This window comes from Giraffa tippelskirchi, chromosome 12, assembly GCF_054371585.1.
Source record: "Giraffa tippelskirchi isolate mGirTip1 chromosome 12, T2T-mGirTip1v1.2.pri, whole genome shotgun sequence".
NCBI lineage: Eukaryota > Metazoa > Chordata > Mammalia > Artiodactyla > Giraffidae > Giraffa > Giraffa tippelskirchi.
In genome coordinates, this window is record NC_137286.1 from 79,201,431 (window position 1) to 79,221,526 (window position 20,096).

A 20,096-nucleotide genomic window follows, 5' to 3' on the forward strand; every position below is an offset into this window, starting at 1 on the left:
ACTTTACCATTGCAACATGTTCTCTGTGGTAAAGTATGGTATTTTCATGTATTTCAGCATGATCTTGTGCTGTAAGGTTAGTTGCCTACTGTTTGTTTAGTTCCAGAGAACACTGATTATGATATTTAATACATAATTTAAGTCTTAAAAATCAAGACAGTTTTATATAGGTAATGTAAACACTCCTCTATCTTATTTAGCTTAGTGAAACAAGTAAATAAATACCAAAACTAAAGCAAAAGAAAACTTGATGATCCTTCAGCTGAAATGGCAAAATATATTACTGTGTTTGTGACAAAACAGACACAATGCTTCTGACACCCAGAGTTTATTTTTCAACAGTTGTGCAGTTAAACCCTATGCTAACTGCTTATGTAGAGCTTTAAAATATTATTATTATATGTTCCTAAGAAACCTCAACAATGAATTAATTCAAGTATTATACAAAATCCAGATAGAGGGAATAGATAAAACTGAGGGATTTTCCATTTTGGTACATTATATTGAATAAGGCAGTTAAGTTCATAAAACTGACATGGCAAATTAGTTCCAACAGCCTCTGCCGGATGCTGAAGTGAGAGCAAATCCAAGTATCTGATAATGGCATGAAAAAGCACAATGAGGACATCTCACTGCAAAGGCAACAGGCAGTGGCTGCAGCTTCCCAGTTCTGCCCTATTAAAGAACACAGTCTTCTTTGTTCAAAAAAGTTCAGCTCATTTAGCACAGTGAAAAGAACTGTGATAATGATCTAATGACATTACTTTCCATGCAGTGGATTCTGAGGTTACAAATTTTATTTATTTTTCTTTTTTTTTAAGCAAATCCCCCATCTTAAAGAATGGGAGAAAAAGTAATATTTATTTCTACATTCAAATTTCTCAGTGGTCAAATACTATCGAAACTTTCAATTTGAGCACAATTCAGAGAGAGAGTTTCAAGAAAATATATTTTCTAAAGCGATTATGGAAAAATGTACCTTCATTCTTACCACTGTTGTTGCTGTTTAGTCGCTAAACAGCTTTGGTCATTTAAACTAACATTGTTGTCTGACTCCTTTGTGACCCCCATGGACCGTAGCCCTCCAGGATCCTCAGGCAGGAATTCTGGAGTGGATGGCATTTCCTTTTCCAGAGGGTCTTTCCGACCCAGAGACTGAGCCCAAGGCTCCTGCATTGGCAGGTGGATTCCTTACGCAGGACCACCATAAAATGGTATTTCATCCTTAAAGTAGAAATATTTAAATCATCATGATTGGCTTAAGAATAAATATTCTTTACAATTATTAGTTTGTGTAGCCATTATAATTGGTTTTTTCTTTCTTATTGTTGACTGTACCAGCTACTCAAAAAAAAAAAATGAAGAAAGAAAAGTACTGAGAAAAAGACAAGATACAAATATGTGAAGAAAATTTTAAATTTAAAATTTCTATGAAGAATTATCTAGGCGTGTCCATTGCTTTGTGGCAGTCTTCATCTTTTCTCAATCAGTAATGTAAGGTGTTTTTTTTTCTTTTTTTGAAATTTACCACTTCACACTTTTCTTGCCTTCCCCAGTATACAATCCTTGCGTATTTTATAAGTTCCTCTTTTCAACCCACTGAATGCCCACAGTAAGCCACAGTCTCTTTTTCTTTCCATTCAGTAAATAGAGTGTCACCTACCACCATTTATGTTCTGTAAAAATAACTGACAGATTCTTTATTTCTAATTTGAGTAGCATAAATGTTCAGATTTATGAACATTTATAAACATTTTAGGACAATGGTAAGACATTTTTAACATGCCACTGCTGTGTTAAGCGGAGAAGGCAATGGCACCCCACTCCAGTACTCTTGCCTGGAAAATCTCATGGACAGAGACTTGGTAGGCTGCAGTCCATGGGGTTGCAACGAGTCGGACACGACTGAGCGACTTCACTTTCGCTTTTCACTTTCATACATGGGAGAAGGAAATGGCAGCCCACTCCAGTGTTCTTGCCTGGAGAATCCCAGGGACGGCGGAGCCTGGTGGGCTGCCGTCTATGGGGTCGCACAGAGTCGGACACGACTGAAGCGACTTAGCAACAGCAGCAGCAGCAGCTATGTTAAGAATATTAACAACAAACAACATCTTCTCTGCTAGTCACCTTTCTTAAATGTTTAATTTGTTAACTAATTTAAACCGCACACCAAACTAAGTGAGGTGCAATTTTTCTTGTTTCGAAACCTCGATTCAATCGCAGGCATTTAAATTTGAGAGTCTAAAATCACATCACTTCCACCAAGACCTTAGGTAGTAGTTTACTCGCTAAGTCGTATCTGACTCTTTTCTACCCTATGGGCTGTAGCCTGTCAGGTTCCCCTATCCCTGGGATTTCCCAGGCAAGAATACAGGAGTGGTTTGCTATTTTCTTCTCCGGAGGATCTTCTCAACATAAGGATTGAACCTGGGTCTCCTGCATTGCAGGAGGATTCTTTATCCACTGAGCCACCAGGGAAGCCCTTTAACTACCTTAATTCACTTAAAACCTTTACCAAGAGCAAACGCTTTTAAAGAAAAACTGTCACTGAAAGCATCTCTCTCAATGCAAACAAAATCCAAATCTGAATACATTAATCAAGCACAAGAAGTATATCAGTTGAAATCAATGCATTTCTGGACACATTTAATATTTTTAAGAACTCTAAAATAATGTAAAGTGTCCTGAAGAGTTCAGTGTAGTGGGATTTTTCCTCTTGAGTGTTTGTACCATTTCTGACCTTAGTGTCTATTGCTTTTGGAAAGGAGTTGAGCTCTGCTTCATTTGCCCTTTTTCAAATATTTGGTATAATTCTTCACCTTCATGAAAGGGAGAAAAACCTTTTCAAATTAAAATAAAAATAAATAAATAAAGCTGTTTATAGAGGAGATGTCCTCAAGATTTTTACAGTAAGAGGTAGGATCATGGCCAGCAACAAATTTGGAGGACAAACATAAGACCCCTGGTGGCTCAGTGGTAAAGAATCCACCTGCCAGTGCAGGAGACTGAAGAGATTTGATTCCTCAGTCGATATGATTCCCTTGGAGTAGGAAATGGCAACCCACTCCAGTACTCTTGTCTGGGAAATCACATGGACAGAGGATCCTGGTGGGCTACAGTCCCTGGGGTTGTGAAAGATTCAGACACGACTTAGGGACTAAAGCAACAACAAGTATGATTCTAGGATGTTAGGTATTTCTAACACTGAAAAAGAAGTATCTTTAGCATTTTTCTACTTAACACTTTTTCAACAAAAATAGAAACTTCAAAATTCCCCATTGAGAACACTGCATATGTGTGAATGTTTGAAGAAGATAACTTAGTTAGAGAGTAATTCTCTGGTATAAGGAATAGAAATAATGATAGGGAATAATAGCCATAGGAATCTAACAACAAAAAGGTAGATACTAATATCTTAGACACCTCTTTTCAAAAAACATCAAATGATTAAGAAAAACTGTGGGAGTTCTGTTTTTTTTTTTTTTTTCATTGAAGTGTATTTGATTTTAAAAAGAAATTGGTATTTCTGTAGCATGTCTAATATAGGTATGCGCCATTTCTTCCTAAACCTCAGAAGGCAGGAAACCTTGCACACATCTTAGAACTATGGACATTTAATATACCATTAAGATAAATTATTTAATGTAGAAATATGGCAAAAGATCCCTGTGTGTCTTTCAAAGTCAGCCTGGACATTAAAATTTAAATTCTAAAAGACTTCTAGAAGTGCTAAAGATTGCATCGTGTTGTGTTTTTATTGTTCTATAGGAAACTAAACAATTAAATATGTAACTTAGGAATTGTATTTCAGTGTTGTTGTTGTTGTTGTTGTTTTTTTCTTTCACTGGCTCTAGAAAGAAGTCAGTGGTGCATTTAGCCGGCTGTCTCTGTATTCTCCTTGGAACCAGCTTTATTATCTTACTGATTTTCTCATTAAAGAGATAAAGAAATCTTTGACAAATGATAGATTTGACAGTCATGTTCTTAACTTTTTGCAAAGAATACTTGAGTAACACACTAATCCTGTAACTAATGATAATAAGCAATACAAGGTTTCAACATTTACAAATAAACACTCAAAATATTTGTGAAATTTCAGAGATGCCAGAAGTTTAAAGAAATCGTCTATCTTTTACTATGTGAAATTTCAGAGATGCCAGAAGTTTAAAGAAATCGTCTATCTTTTACTAAAGAAGGAAGGGAAAGGAAAACAAACTCATTGAGAAGCTTCTCAGAAGTCTGGTGATGTCGGGCTGCTTTTCAGATGACCCAATAGGAGATACGGGGATACCCCCAAGGTCAGGCCCGTGGCCTAGTCTTAAATCTCTTAGAGCAAGGGCAGTGTGCGTTCTACTGGGGCATGCTCAGGATGGTTTGTGTAATACAAACCAAGTGTTTACATGTCAGAGTTAAAAAGGATAAATCATTTAAACGTGTTTATTAGTAGCTGGTCTGTTTATTATTATAGGTGATTATCTATATTGGCTTAATTGCCTTGTCATACTTAGAAGGACAGTTTTTGATAACATGATTATATCTACAACCTTATATCTAAATCTCATTAATGAGTATAAATGCTTACTTTTGCTTTTTGTCAGAATATTTGAAATTTTACTTTTATAAACTTCACTATTGCTCCCATTTTCATGAACTCAAGTGGTATACTAAGACAGAGTTGTTGGAATATTTAATTTTGTATATGTACTTGTAAGAAGCTGAGTCTCTGAGAAAATGTGTGCAAGCATATATTCCTGGTTTCATCAATAGAGTTTTTAAAAGGAGTAATCTCTATTTACCTATATTACATACAATTTGTCAAAGAATGCTCAAACTACCGCACAATTGCACTCATCTCACATGCTAGTAAAGTAATGCTCAAAATTCTCCAAGCCAGGCTTCAGCAATACGTTAACTGTGAACTTCCAGATGTTCAAGCTGGTTTTAGAAAAGGCAGAGGAACCAGAGATCAAATTGCCAATATCCGCTGGATCATCGAAAAAGCAAGAGAGTTCCAGAAAAACATCTATTTCTGCTTTATTGACTATGCCAAAGCCTTTGACTGTGTGGATCACAATAAACTGTGGAAAATTCTGAAAGAGATGGGAATACCAGACCATCTGACCTGTCTCTTGAGAAACCTGTATGCAGGTCAGGAAGCACCAGTTAGAACTGGACATGGAACAACAGACTGGTTCCAAATAGGAAAAGGAGTCCGTCAAGGCTGTATATTGTCACCCTGCTTATTTAACTTATATGCAGAGTACATCATGAGAAACGCTGGGCTGGAAGAAACACAAGCTGGAATCAAGATTGCAGGGAGAAATATCAATAACCTCAGATATGCGGATGACACCACCCTTATGGCAGAAAGTGAAGAAGAACTAAAGAGCCTCTTGATGAAGGTGAAGGAGGAGAGTGAAAAAGTTGGCTTAAAGCTCAACGTTCAGAAAACTAAGATCATGGCATCTGGTCCCATCACTCCATGGGAAATAGATGGGGAAACAATGGAAACAGTGTCAGACTTTACTTTTTTGGGATCCAGAATCACTGCTGATGGTGACTGCAGCCATGAAATTAAAAGACGCTTACTACTTGGAAGGAAGGTTATGGCCAACCTAGATAGCATGTTTAAAAGCAGAGACATTACTTTGCCAACAAAAGTCCGTCTAGTCAAGACTATGGTTTTTCCAGTGGTCATGTATGGATGTGAGAGTTGGACGGTGAAGAAAGCTGAGCGCCGCAGAATTGATGCTTTTGAACTGTGGTGTTGGAGAAGACTCTTGAGAGTTTCTTGGACTGCAAGGAGATCCAATCAATCCATCCCAAAAGAGATCAATCCTGGGTGTTCATTGGAAGGTCTGATGTTGAAGCTGAAGCTCCAATACTTTGGCCACCTCATGCGAAGGGTTGACTCATTGGAAAAGACCCTAATGCTGGGTAGGATTGGGGGCGGGAGAAGAAGGGGACGACAGAGGATGAGATGGTTGGATGGCATCACCGACTCGATGAACATGGGTTTGGGTGGACTCCGGGAGTTGGTGATGGACAGAGAGGCCTGGCGTGCTGCAATTCATGGGGTCGCAGAGAGTCGGACACGACTGAGCGACTGAACTGAACTGAACATACAATTTATGTGAAAAAAAAAAAATAACCAAGTCCGCTTTTCTCAAAAGATAAAACAGAGGACAGAAACTCTAACAAAACTTCAGAATTCATGGCCTGCCTCTGGAAGTCTTCCTGCCTCACAAAATACTTCCTCCTAAGAACCAAACATGAGGCTTCCCAGGCGGCTGGGTAGTAAAGAACCAGATTGCAAATGCTGGAGACACAGGACTTGGGTTTGATGCCTCTAGAAGGAAATAGCAATCCACTCCAGTATTCTTGCCTGGGAAATCCCATGGACAGAGGAATTGGATGGGTTACAGTCTATAGGGTTGCAAAAGAGTCGAACACAACTGAGCATGCACACGTGAAGAACCAAGTATAAATGATGCTTCTCCAAACCACACTGTAATCAGTATAAGCCAACAATCTTAAATACGGCAAATGTGTTGGTGGTTTAGTCATTAAGTGGTGTATGACTCTTGCGACCCCTTGGACTGTAGCCTGCTAGGCTCCTCTGTCCTTGGGATTTCCCAGGCAAGAATACTGGAGTGGGTTGCCATTTCCTTCTCCATGGCAAGTATAATTAGCATTAAATTCCATGACCAGTCTGAGACTTTCCCTTGTGACTCGCTGACTGAGACTGACATTTAGCCAACAACAACTGCTCAATGGGGGCCCATATTGCTTCTAATTTTATTTTTCTGATTTCTTTTCTTCTATTCTGAAATTCAAAACGGGGCATAATAGTATGTGTCCTGTTCATGAGGCATTTAAAATTTGTGAATTCATATGAGGCATTTTTGAATTTTATTTATTTCTTTTTGGATGAGGTGTGTCTTTGTTGCTGGGTGGGCTTTTCTCTGGTTGCGGGTATTGGAAACCTCTCTCCAGTTGCAGTGTGCAGGCTTCTTGCTGTGGCGGCTGCTCTTGCTGCGGAGCAGAGGCTCCAGAGCACGTGGGCTTCAACAGCTGCAGCACTTGGCCTCAGCTGTTGTAGCTCCCAGGTGCTTGAGAACAGGCTCAGTAGTTATAGTGCATGGCTTTAGCTGGCACATGGGAATTCCTGGATCAGGGATTGAACTTGTGTCTTTTTCTTTGGCATGCGGATTCTTTACCACTGAGCAACCAAAGAAGGCCACGTCATTTTTGTTTGTTTGTTTTTAATGTGCCAGGTCTAAACACAAAGACATGAGATATCCAAAGTTAGAGACCTGTTACATGATTGAGAAGGGACTTCAACAAGGTTCGTTACAAAAGCATCATCTTGACTATCTGCTAAATACCATCAGTTTGATTAAAGACAATCTACTGTGGAATAAGTAATATATATGAAATATACGTGGAATACTATATTAGGCAGCTTTAAGTTAAGAAGACAATTACTAAGCCAATTATTATGAGCAGCATACTAGTGCTGAAGTTTAGACTGAAAGATATTATTTGTAAATCTTGTAAATCTCCATGACTTTGCTTTTATTATATACTAGAAATAGAATGAAAGAAAGACCCTCTTGTGGCTTCATATTTCCTATTCACAATAGCATATTTTCTTATAGGATTTGATTTAAAATCACCCTCAATGGAGAGAAAAACACACTGAATTAAATTAATCCACTTCATACTTATTTCAAGTGAAATATTTCAAATGGTAATTAAAATAACTCAAGGCTTAGATGATTCGACTTTATTTTAATATATATGGCCCATTGTTTTCAGAATTTCTAGGACAGAAAGAAACAAATAGAAAGTCATGTCAAGAAAGAGTTATTATTTCTGTGAGAAAATTCATAATAAAGGATTACTAAATTCAAGCTTCAAATCATTCCACGAAATTTTATATTATAAAATAACATGTCATTCAGGGTAGTTCTTAAATATTAAAGTTAAGTAAGCATATATTATTATAGAAAATCATAATATTTGTCATTGAAAAGAATACATAACAGAAATGTACTTGTACAATATTAAAAATAGCTATAAGACATGTCCACAAATTAAAATTTCCTTAATTAATGATTACACAAAATTCCTAATTACTGACTTATGTATTTTTTTTTATAAAACATTTAAAATCTTGCTAAATTATGAGGGTTAAAGAATATCTGTATCTCCTTAAGTGAGTGATCACTATATTCTATATGTTTTTCTAGATGCAATTTCATAAAATTGAGATGTTTTAATAATGTAGATATAGCATATGGTCTAGATAAATTATATATATTTATCCTTATTATTTATATAGTCATATACAATTTCAACCAACAGGATATAAGAAAGAACATTTCTTTTTATTCATTAGAAATGTCATGGTTTGACATATTACTTTAAAGATGAATCATACTTTCGTTCCTCATTTAATACATCAAAGTACCATTTGAATAAAAGATGATATATTAAAAAATTACTCCTCACAGAAATGGAAGAATTCTACTGTTACAGAATGTAAATGTTAACTAGGAAAAAACTGCTTAGTGTATGGATAGACAATGTAACCTGACTGAAACACTTAACTATATACTAGCAGAGTAATGATACAATGAAATAAAATCTAGTCCAAAGTTTTGTCTAACTTCTGTTGTTTTTTATATGTGTATCGTGTTGAAAGACGTGAGTTTATAAATTAAGGATGAGTATTAGTGGCATATTTAACATATATGTATAAATAGACTGATCTGGCTATCTTATCTAGCTAAAATTTATCTTTTCCATGATTCTATTAATTTTGAAGCTATCTTTTTATCATTCATTCTCTAATTTTTACTAAAGTTTTATTGAAACAACAGAATTTACAATCACCTATAATATGATTTTAAATTTCTATTAAGTTCAGTTCAGTTCAGTCGCTCAGTTGTGCCCAACTCTTTGAGACCCCATGAACTGCAGCATGCCGGGCCTCCCTGTCCATCACCAACTCCCAGAGTTTACCCAAACCCATGTCCATCGAGTCAACGATGCCATCCAACCATCTCATCCTCTGTTGTCCCCTTCTCCTCCTGCCCTCAATCTTTCCCAGCATCAAGGTCTTTTCAAAGGAATGAGCTCTTTGCATCAGGTGGCCAAAGTATTGGAGTTTCAGCTTCAAAATCAGTCCGTTCAGTGAACACCCAGGACTGATCTCCTCTAGGATGGGACTGGTTGCATCTCCTTGCAGTCCAAGAGACTCTCAAGACTTCTCCAACACCACAGTTCAAAAGCATCAATTCTTCGCACTCAGCTTTCTTCACAGTCCAACTCTCACATCTGTACATGACTACTGGAAAAACCATAGCCTCGACTAGATGGACCTTTGTTGACAAAGTAATGTCTCTGCTTTTTAATATGCTGTCTAGGTTGGTCATAACTTTCCTTCCAAGGAGTAAGTGTCTTTTAATATCATTGCTGCAATCACCATCTGCAGTGATTTTGGAGCCCAGAAAAATAGAATCAGCCACTGTTTCCATTGTTTCCCCAACTATTTGCCATGAAGTGATGGGGCCAGATGTCATGATCTTAGTTTTCTGAATGATGAGCTTTAAACCAACTTTTTCACTGTCTTCTTTCATTTTCATCAAGAGGCTCTTTAGTTCTTCTTCACTTTCTGTCGTAAGGGTGGTGTCATCTGCATATCAGAAGTTATTGATATTTCTCCTGGTAATCTTGATTCCAGCTGTGCTTCATCCAGCCCAGCGTTTCTTATGATGTACTCTGCATATAAGTTAAATGAGCCAGGGTGACAATATACAGCCTTGATGTACTCCTTTTCCTATTTGGAACCAGTCTGTTGCTCCATGTCCAGTTCTATGTCCAGTTTCCGACCTGCATACAGGTTTCTCAAGAGGCAGGTCAGGTGGTCTGGTATTTCCATCTCTTTCAGAATTTTCCACAGTTTCTTGTGATCCACACAGTCAAAGGCTTTGGCATAGTCAGTAAAGCAGAAATAGATGTATTTCTGGAACTCTCTTGGTTTTTCAATGATCCAGCGGTTGTTGGCAATTTGATCTCTGGTTCCTTTGCCTTTTCTAAAACCATCTTGAACATCTGGAAGTTCATGGTTCACATATTGCTGAAGCCTTGCTTGGAGAATTTTGAGCATTACTTTACTTAGTAGTGTTACTAAAAGCTCATTCTCCACGTTTACCAGTGCTAAATCAAATCCTGGACATGGTTTTGAGTTAAACAGAAAAGGACAACTTTATAGCTTTGCTTTGGCTTCCCTCATGGCTCAGCGGGTAAAGAATTCACCTGTAATGCGAGAAACCTGGGTTCTATCCCTGGGTTGGGAAGATCACCTGGAGAAGAGAAGGACTACCCACTCCAGTATTCTGGCCTGGAGAATTCCATGGACTGTACAGGGCTGCAAAGAGTGGGACATGACTAAACACCTTTCACTTTCACTTTTATTGCTTTGCCAGGCAAAGGGAGACATATGAGGGTTCTGCCTCAAAAAACTATGTGTTCTAAAACCAGAGATCTTGATGAAGGATTTTATAACAGGGTGTCAATATGGAGTCTCTGATAAGATAAGGGAGAGAGTATGGCTTCTACTCTCTTAATTTTATCTCTGGTGATTGGTCTCCTGATGTAAATGAGATTCTCTGGTCCATTTAATCTTACCTCGGGTGGTCTCTTGGCTGTTCCTCCCTTGATTAGCAACTGTTTGAATCCTTTGGAATTGAGGGAAGGTCATGGAGGCTGCAGTCTTGCCTTCAAGAAACTGGGAGATAGAAAGGCCTGCATGCCTAGGAGCCCTACTGACTTCAGTACTAATGAAAATTCATTAGGTTTTTTTTCCTGAAAAGTTATAGTTTAAGTATTAATAAAATCATCATGTCATATAACAGATGCTTTTTTTTTTTTGGAAAAGTCCAAATTTGGAACTGTGTAGTCAAAAATCAATCTAGGCAAATAATACATTGGCTCCATTTTAACTATCACTGTTTTTATCTTAGAATTCCATTCAATTCACTGAGTGTGATAATTTATTTGTTGATTTGTTGAATGCATTTATTTTTTTCAACATCAAGCTGTCATTCAGTGCCTGTGATGGTGCTCACACTGTTTTAAATAATGAGATATTTAGTACAGTGTTTCTGGCTTTCAAAACTTACATTGTACTAGAATGGCTAAGTAATTATAGACAAAGGCCCCCCAGCCAGTACCTTGATTATAGCCAATTATATTCGAGTCTAACTTCTGACTTACAGAATTATAAGGTAACATATTTGTGTTGGTTGAAGTCACTAAATATGTGATAATTTGCTAAGGCAGCAATAAAAATTAATTCAAAGTGAATACCCTAAACTGAAGCATAATACAGCTAAGCAAACTATCATACAGCACAAAGTTGTGAAGCAAGAATTCAGTCCAGGATCCCCAAACAGGGCTCATTATCTTACTAAATTGCATAATGATAACTGAATCCATACATAAAACACATTTCTTTAAGGTAAATAAAAATAACTCAAAGATTACTACAGACAAAGCTAGTGAAGGTGATGGAATTCCAGCTAAGATATTTAAAATCCTAAAAATTGATGCAGTGAGTAGAACTGATGCTGAAGCTGAAACTCCAATACTTTGGCCACCTGATGTGAAGACTTGACTCATTGGAAAGGACCCTGATGTTGGGAAAGATTGAAGGCAGGAGGAGAAGGAGACGACAGAGCATGAAATGGTTAGATGACATCACCGACTCAATGGACCTGCGTTTGGGTAAACTCTGGGAGTTGGTGATGCACAGGGAGGCCTGGTGTGCTGCGGTTCATGGGGTCGCAGAGTCAGACACAACTCAGCGACTGAACTGACTGACTGATCAAACAACCAAACATGTAAAACTATGTAAATAAGAGTATACAAATGGTTATGTCCATAAAGATAACTTTTGGGAAAAGTAGAAATTTAAGTTACAATTGAATATATTAATAATTTATCAAAACTGATGTCTGGAGAATTTATTTAACTGAAAAGGCCAACATCTTCTCTTGTTTTAAAAATCAGAGAATGATGTTATAGAATGTTAAATAACTTTTAATATGCAATTGAGTAAAACAAGCCTGATTTCTCTAAAATTAAGAACTAAAGTAAAAACATTAAGTATAGAACAGTAAAATTTTTAGCTAAAACCACAATTAGCCCTCAGAGCTTCACATCAGAATTTTTGATGTTCAAGAGGGATGGGACCTTTGACTTTTAGATTAATAAAAGCATGAAAGTTTTTATAGTTTCCCTTTATGTATAAAGCTAATAACCTGGAATTTTGAAACTAAATAAAACAAAACAAAACTGCAGAATTGATAGAACACTAGAAAACATCTAGTCAACTGACCCGAAAATAACAATAAATTGTGATTTAATGAAAGATACATGTTCTCAGCTTAAAGCCCCACAATTGATTCCCAGATATACAGCATACCAGTCAAAACTGAAACCTATCATCAGAGTAAAAGTATGCAACATGAAAGAAAATATAAATTTTAAAGAAAACAAATTAAAAAATAAGAAAAAATAAAATGAAACAGACTTTTCATGAATAAATATAAATGTCAGATATCAATATACCTTCCTGTAATATATGAGTAGATGATAGAGATGATATTTAATTTGGGGTTTTATAAACTGGAAGACAAACATTAAAATGTTTAGGCAAACAGCTTCTGGCTTTACCCCAAGGAATAGAAATCTGTAAAGAGATTTTCTAACACCCTAAGAATAAGTTTGATAATTTACAAAGCATAACTTTTCTTGCACTCACTAGGGTGTTCAGGAGACAACCAACTCTCTTGAAATCTAAGGAAATCCAAGACAAGAGAGGGCATGGACACTGACTGATCCTTGGCAGTGGAAGAAAACGGAAGCATTCCTACAAGCAGGTAAGAAAAATCCAGTTCAAGAGTTTAACAAATTTCTAAACACTGTAAGTGGGCTAACATATGAGTATAGAATCTAATGGAAACATTGTGCAACTCACAGGTGGGGAACTTCAGAAAAGAGAAACAGAACATGCCCCTCAAACAAAACTTGGTAAACAAGATAAAGAAGTCTTTGAAAGAGTTGTCAGTAGGCTTGACACAATTATGGAGAAACTAAGTGGACTTAATGATAATACAATAAAATTATTTAAATTGGAGCACCAAAAAGAATGAAAATGATAAAAGAAAAGAAGGAGTACAGAATTTCAAAAGATATAGCAATGCAATGATGTCAAATGGTCTAGAATATATGAAATTGGAACCCCAAGAGTAGAATATAAAAAGAGCAGAAAAAATAGATAAGTAAAAATAAGAAATTTTAAAAAGAAAAAAAGTGAAAGAGAAAGTCCCTCAGTTGTGTATGACTCCTTGTGATCCCATGGACTGTACAGTCCATGGAATGAGTGGGTAGCCTTACACTTTTCCAGGGGATCCTCCCCCCCAAAAAAGAGAAATGAAGAAACCAAAAAAAAAAAAAAAAGCAAAACAAAACAAAAAACATAAAACAAGAAACAAAGCAAAAATAAAAATTTAAAAAAAATTAAAAAGACAGAAGACATAACAATTTTGATTTTCCAAAAGCAATGAAAATCCTCAAAATACAATTCAAGAATCTCAGATACCCCCAATAAAATAAATATTCACCCAAATCCCACAAAGATATAATATATTCAAGCAAATAACATCCAAGGCAAAATAAATATCTTTGTTGTAGTCAATAAAAAAAGAATACTACACAGATAAAAATAAATATAAATATGGCAGATTTCTCATTTGAAAATATAAAAATACAGAATATTGAAAAATACAAAATGAGACACATTCATACATGCACATAAAAAACTAACAATGGGGCAATATATTTCAAAGATGAATAAGAAATAAAGACTGTCCCAGAAAAACATAAATTGAGAAAATTTATTACCAGCAGACTTGTAGAGCGAAAAAATAAAAGAAGATATTTTGTCAGAAGTATAACAGTATCAGTTAAGAACCTGCATCTTTTTTAGAACAAAGATACCTGACAATGGTTAAAATGAAAGTACTTTTGTAAATTTTTTTATTGTTATTAGTATTTAAGTCTCTAAAATATTTGGGAAGTAAAAAAAAAAAAAAAAGAAAAGAAACTAGGCTGATTACATTGAGCTTTCAATCAGAGATTTTTAGTGTTCAGTTCAGCAGAATTTTATGTAAGTATTTAAATATTTTACAGTTTTGTCTTTGTCCTTTTTGGTTATTGTTTTCTTAAGTCTTCTTTCTTGATTTCATTTCAGTTGATTATTTTTTTAAAAACATTTTTAAATTAATTAGTTTTATTTGAGGATGATTACTTTACAATATTGTGATGGTTTTTTGCCATATAGGATTCCAGTTACTTGATTTGCTTTTCATTATCTGTATCAGTGTTAGTCATTTAGGAAATAGTCTGTCAATCAGAAACAAAATACATCTTTCAAACTTTTGTTAGGTTAAGCCTTTCAGCTCATGGTGCTACCTTGCTTCTATATCCTATGAGAATGTGAGCAAGCCATGAGAAGACAAGACAAGTTGTGTGTGTGTCTTAGGAATGGTGGGTCAGGAGGGGAATGGGGGTGGGTAGATGAAAATGTAAAAATATATTTGTTATAATTGGCTTTAAAAATGTTTCCCATGCATTTGTCCTTTATTGTGAAGACTGGGCTTCCCTGATAGCTCAGTTGGTAAAGAATCCGCCTGCAAAGCAGGAGACCTGGGTTTGATCCCTGGGTTGGGAAGATATCTTGGAGAAGGGAAAGGCTACCCACTCCAGTATTCTGGCCTAGAGAATTTCATGGACTATATAGTCCATGGGGTTGCAAAGAGTCCGATATGACTTGAGCGACTTTCACTCACTATAAAGACTGCTTAAACTTGTGGACAAATTATGAAGTCTTACTTATAAATGGATTAAGACAGTTTGCTTTTTGGCTTTCAAAATGTGTGTATTCATACTATCACAACTAAAGCTCTCTCTTTTTTTTTAGATTGGTGGTAAGGAAGATTTTCCAAAATATGATTACTGTGTTTTCAACCAGGTTTCATTCCTTGTTGATGATCCCCTCTTAAGGGTTATCATGGATACAGCGTAAGGATTTTCTCTGACTTCTTGTTTAAGGTGAAGAACAAAAGTATTTCTTTTTTCACATTGATTCATTTTCACAGTTTTGTCAGAAGATAGAAGATGTCAGAAGTGACCTAGAAGCGCATTTTTCCCCCTGTCTTTATTAGCAGGTATTTTAGCTATCTTCAACTTGATTCATTTGCTCTGGTTTTGGCATAATTTGCCAGAAGAGAGATGAACAGTGTTTTCTGTATTAACGGAGATATAATATTCTTTTGTAATCTTGCCAGTAAGTGTAATATAAATAGGTAACAGAGAAGTCAATTAAATTTTGACCCTTCTTAAATCATATGAGTAGAGAGATGATAAAAATTTAAGAAATTTATGATTTGGGGTTCTATATGAGGGAAAAAAAGCCATATTCTTATAGTATAAAGAGTTGTATAGGAACTACTTTTGAATAAAGTTGATTTACACTATAAGTTAGTAGATATGCTATATTGGATTGTATTTAGCAAATTATATTTAATGCACTGGAAATGCTTTGCTAAAAAGAGGATGTTAAAGATATCTGAATATTCCATTCATTCTTGTTAATCCTTTTTCCCTTGGTAGCATAAACAATTGATAACTGTGAATGACTTTGTTTCACTTTCCCTTAAATATTCATTGGTGTTTCCTTTGTAGTATTTCTGCCTTATGACTTTTATTTTATGGTGTCAGTTTCTGTCTTACAGGCTTTTTTTTTTTTTTTAACTTGGCCAAAGTTAATACTTTTTTCTGTATCCCCACTGGTCTATACTCATTCAACTTTTTTTTTTTTTTCATTTAAACCTCTGATATCATTGATCAGCATTTACAAAAATAATGAATTTTACTTTTTTCTAAAACGTTATTCTTTGCTTTCAAAATGACCAGTATTTATAATTATTTTAAGCACAGTAGTATTCATTTTTCCTAATATTCTCAAAAATATATAATCTAGATAAAATAGCTTTATTGCTTCTCTGTTCCTTTTTCCAACCAAACAGAAATGAGACTACATTGAGGTTTAGTAAAAATATGATTAACCTTTGTTTAAACGATTTTCTATTTTCATGTTGCTTTAAAACTTTTCTTACATTGAAGAAGTAAAAAAAATGTCAATGTACTAAATGGCTTTAGTTCTTCAATACTCATTTATAGTAGTAATTAAGGAAGTGCCCATGAATTACTAAAGATATTTCTTCATGGGATAGTACCTTAATTTTGTAATGTCAGTAGATCCAGAAATTAAAATGTTAAGTTTAAAACAGCATATTTGAAGTATTCATTTAAGTTTTCGAATACTTTATAATTAAAAATTCTCGGTTCAGAAGGCAAAAGACCAAATTTAAGCTGTTGTCTCTGCTACTGTCTGGATGTTACTGCTTCTGCATAGTGTAGTAGTGAAAGCTCTTTGTGGCAATTTTAAGTTTTTCATTACTGTAACCTTCAAAAGCCAAAACTCTATTTAGCATAATATGGAATAATGACAGGGAGTTTAAAGATTTCTGTTTTCCTTTTCCTTAACCTAGTTTTCCTAAATATAGGCCATCTTACACCAGAAATACTACATAATTTAATAATCATCTATACATAATAAGAAAGAAAAACTAAAAAACATGGATACTATATTTGTGTATATATACATTTTTTTTCTCTGTTGGCAAACAATCTATATCTATGCATGTGATATTTATGTAATGATAACATCTTTCCACTTGGGGAATTATGACTAGAAAATAACCCTGTTGTTTTGAGAACTGTCATATTTATGTAATGATAACATCTTTCCACTTGGGGAATTATGACTAGAAAATAACCCTGTTGTTTTGAGAACTGTCAATCACAATGGCTTTCTTGCCATAGAGAGTAACTTATACATATAGTTATATAGGTGATATAATCAGCATTCACCATTTGAATGCATAAATGCATGGTTTATGCTTTATTTGAAATATTCTGTTAGGATAATTTCTTGACTAATAAGCAACACTTTCCCAAAAACTGTTGTTAGGGCTTCATTTCCCTTACTTGCATTAGGTCACAGAAATATGATTAAGGGTTTTTCAGTCGGACTCATCCATAGATGTCAATCAGAAACAGAAACAAATGCAATGAGGATGATGCTGCCACAGAGTAGCTATTTTCTAGCCCTTGGATTAACTATGGCAGGCATGGCAGAAATACGAATATCCATTTTTCACACCAGCTTTGCAAGCTTTGGTATCTATGACCAGCAAAGGGGGGAAACAGCTCTTTGGTTGGCCACTAACTGGCTGCTTGAAACCCAAACTCAAGGGTTTTAATGGAGATTAACTGAACTATTCTTGGTATTTATACTTCCTGCTAAACTAGTCAGAGTCCATTCTACAATTTGCAACTTTAACTTCTAATTATAGTGACATTTAAATGAAAGTCAAGTGTAATTGCTAACTGAAAAACTCATCTAGAGAAAACGAGTTGAAGAAAATTGCAAAATATGGTATTGATAAAAGAAACATCAAAGAGATTGGACTGCCTCTACAGCAACTAATTATGCATAACATAATTTTCATTTCGGGATGTATTGTTACTTTTTAGAATTGTTTTATTATATATAAAGTTGTTATTGTTCAGTCTCTCAGTTGTGTCTGACTCTTTGCGACCGCATGGAGTGCAGCACACCAGGCCTCCCTGTCCATCACCAACTGCTGAAGCTTGCTCAAACTCATGTCCATTGAGTCAGTGATGCCATCCAACCATCTCATCCTCTGTCGTCTTCTTCTCCTCCTGCCTTCAGTCTTGCCCAGAATCAGGATCTTTTCCAATGAGTCGGCTCTTCACATCAGGTGGCCAAAGTATTGGAGCTTCAGCTTCAGCATCAGTCCTTCCAATGAACACTCAGGACTGATCTCCTTTAGGATGGACTGGTTGGATCTCCTTGTAGTCCAAGGGACTCTCAAGAGTCTTCTCCAACACCACAGTTCAAAAGCATCAATTCTTTGGCACTCAGTTTTCTTTATGGTCCAACTCTTACATCCGTACATGACTACCAGAAAAACCACAGCTTTGACTAGATGGATTTTTGTCGGCAAAGTAGTGTCTCTGCTTTTTAATATGCTGTCTAGGTTGGTCATAGCTTTTCTTCCAAGGAGCAAGTGTCTTTTAATTACATGGCTGCAGTCACCATCTGCAGTGATTTGGGAATTCTAGAAAATAAAGTCTGTCACTGTTTCCATTGTTTCCCCATCTGTTTGCCATGAAGTGATGGGACTGGATGCCATGATCTTAGTTTTTTCAATGTTGAGTTTTAAACCAGCTTTTTCACTCTTCTCTTTCACCTTCATCAAGAAGTTCTTTAATTCCTCTTTGCTTTCTTCCATAAGGGTGGAGTCACCTGTGTATCTGAGGTTATTGATACTTCTCCCAGAAATCCTGATTCCATCTTGTGCTTCATCCAGCCTGGCATTTCTCATGATGTACTCTACATATAAGTTAAATAAGCACGGTGACAATATACAGCTTTGGCATACTCCTTGCCCAATTGGGAACCTGTCTGTTGTTCCATGTCTGGTTCTAGCTGTTGCTTCTTGACCTGCATACAGGTTTCTCAGGAGACAGGTAAGGTGACCTGGTATTTCCATCTCTTGAAGAATTTTCCATAGTTTGATGTGATCCACACTGTCAAAGGCTTTAGCATAGTCAATGAAGCAGAAGTAGATGTTTCCCTGGAATTTTCTTGCTTTCTATATGATCCAATGGGTGTGTGCAATTTGATCTTTTGTTCTTCTAACTTTTCTAAATACAACTTGAATTTGTGGAAATTCTTGTTTCATGTACTGTTGTAGCCTAACTTGAAGAATTTTGAGCACTATTTTACTTTATCTACATATAAAGTAAGTAATGCTTAAATTGCCATTGTTTTCAGAATATATAAACTTGTTGACTGTAGATTTAAATAAATAACTATTTAATGAAAACTGGCAAATTTGTAAACTGTTAGATTTATATTAAAGTACACCAAGGTAGGACAAAAGTATTACATTATGGTCTGCAACTGACAATGAGGCTTTATTCAGCGACCAGTTAATACCTTGTCTGAAGAAAACAATGATTTATGATCCCAATGAAATTATAGAGACTCTCATGTGATATGGTATTTCTTATAGTTTTGTTTCTGATTACCTATTTATTAAGATAGATGATGAAAATAAATGTACGAAAAATATTTATGTATTTTAAGTGTTTTGGTTAAACAATTAGCTGTGGAGAGATTTCACAATATCTGTGGGAAAAAAAGTTAATGTTGATGTTGCTTCATATTTTTTGAGATTTAAAAGGTAAGATTGGTTGATCCAATGCTAAGTTATGTCTCTTATGTCAGCTTACGTGTAGAATAAAATCCTTTACTGTGATATAACAACCTTGACAGTGGGCCAATGCCAAAACACCACAGTTTTGATGAAAGGAATAAAATAGAAACTTGAAAACAAGGTGATATTATTTGCAATGCTTTCTCCCATTCTGTGAGTTGTCTTTTCATTATGTTTATAGTTTCCTTTGGTGTGCAAAACGCTTCAAATTTAATTAGGTCCATTTGTTAAAATTTTTATTTTTTTTGCTTTTATTATTCTAAGGGGTGAATTAAAAAAGATATTGCTTCACTATTTGTCAAAGAGTGTTTTGCTTCTATTTTCAAGAGCTTGATAGTATCCATTATTACATTTTAGGTCTTTAATGAATTTTAAATTATTTTTTTGTTTGGTGTTAGAGAATGTTCTAATTTCATTATTTAGATGCAGTTTTCCATCTTTCGCAACACAATTTATTGAAAAAATTGTCTTTTCTCCCTTGTATATTCTTACCTCCTTCATCATATAGTAATTGACCAAAGGTGCTTGAGTTTACTTCCGGGCTTTCTGTCCTGTCCCATTGATGGATATGTCTGTTTTTGTGCCAGT

General features: G+C 35.4%; 1 long non-coding RNA gene across 1 annotated transcript in view; it reads left to right on the forward strand.

Moving 5' to 3' along the window:
* LOC145528569 (uncharacterized) overlaps positions 1-19,262 on the forward strand; it is a 57,016-nt gene extending 37,754 nt beyond the window's left edge. The window contains exons 3-4 of the long non-coding RNA XR_014070516.1: positions 12,839-12,953; positions 15,056-19,262. This is a non-coding gene — a long non-coding RNA (uncharacterized LOC145528569). The remainder of the gene's footprint in view (positions 1-12,838; positions 12,954-15,055) is intronic.
* Positions 19,263-20,096: the final 834 nt, after the last annotated feature.